Below are 500 nucleotides of genomic sequence, written 5' to 3'. Positions count from 1 at the left end.
AAGTTATTTGGTGATAGTGGTGTTGAGAAGTTGCTGGTGTGAAGTTGCTGAAATCGACGAATAAGCTTTCATAAGTTAAGTGGACTCGTGAATTATAAATCATAGCAGAAACTCATTAACTCATTTCACTAGATGTCTAGTTTTGTTGTTCAGTAATCTCCATCATGTCCATCCTTTAATAATAGAATGTGTACCCCATGGTTAAAAAATACCTATATGCCTATAATAAAATACCAATAAATTATAAAAAGTATATATCGTCTTTCTAAATCATTCCCAAACATAAGATTGTTGTTTAGGCCATACATACCACGTAATATTAGAATAAGCACCTCTTAGTTTCAAAATACTTACATGATTTGTGATTTGTAATTTTACAGGTTGTTACCCCTTTATTCCCCAAACTTCGCATATTATTCCCCTCACGGAGGTAAGAGGTACTGAATAGGTACACTATAATTACAAAAAAGTTACACTGTAACTTCAGTTTACTTACGCAG

At 32.6% G+C, this 500-nt stretch overlaps 1 long non-coding RNA gene across 1 annotated transcript in view; it reads right to left on the bottom strand.

Moving 5' to 3' along the window:
- The window catches only part of LOC107704914 (uncharacterized), a 7,167-nt gene that overhangs the window by 3,705 nt on the left and 2,962 nt on the right, over positions 1-500 (bottom strand). The gene's annotated exons all lie outside the window — the stretch shown is intronic.

The sequence above is a fragment of the Sinocyclocheilus anshuiensis genome, unplaced genomic scaffold (assembly GCF_001515605.1).
Source record: "Sinocyclocheilus anshuiensis isolate Anshui unplaced genomic scaffold, SAMN03320099.WGS_v1.1 scaffold61, whole genome shotgun sequence".
Taxonomy (NCBI): Eukaryota; Metazoa; Chordata; class Actinopteri; order Cypriniformes; family Cyprinidae; genus Sinocyclocheilus; species Sinocyclocheilus anshuiensis.
This window is presented reverse-complemented; position numbering and strand designations above follow the sequence as displayed.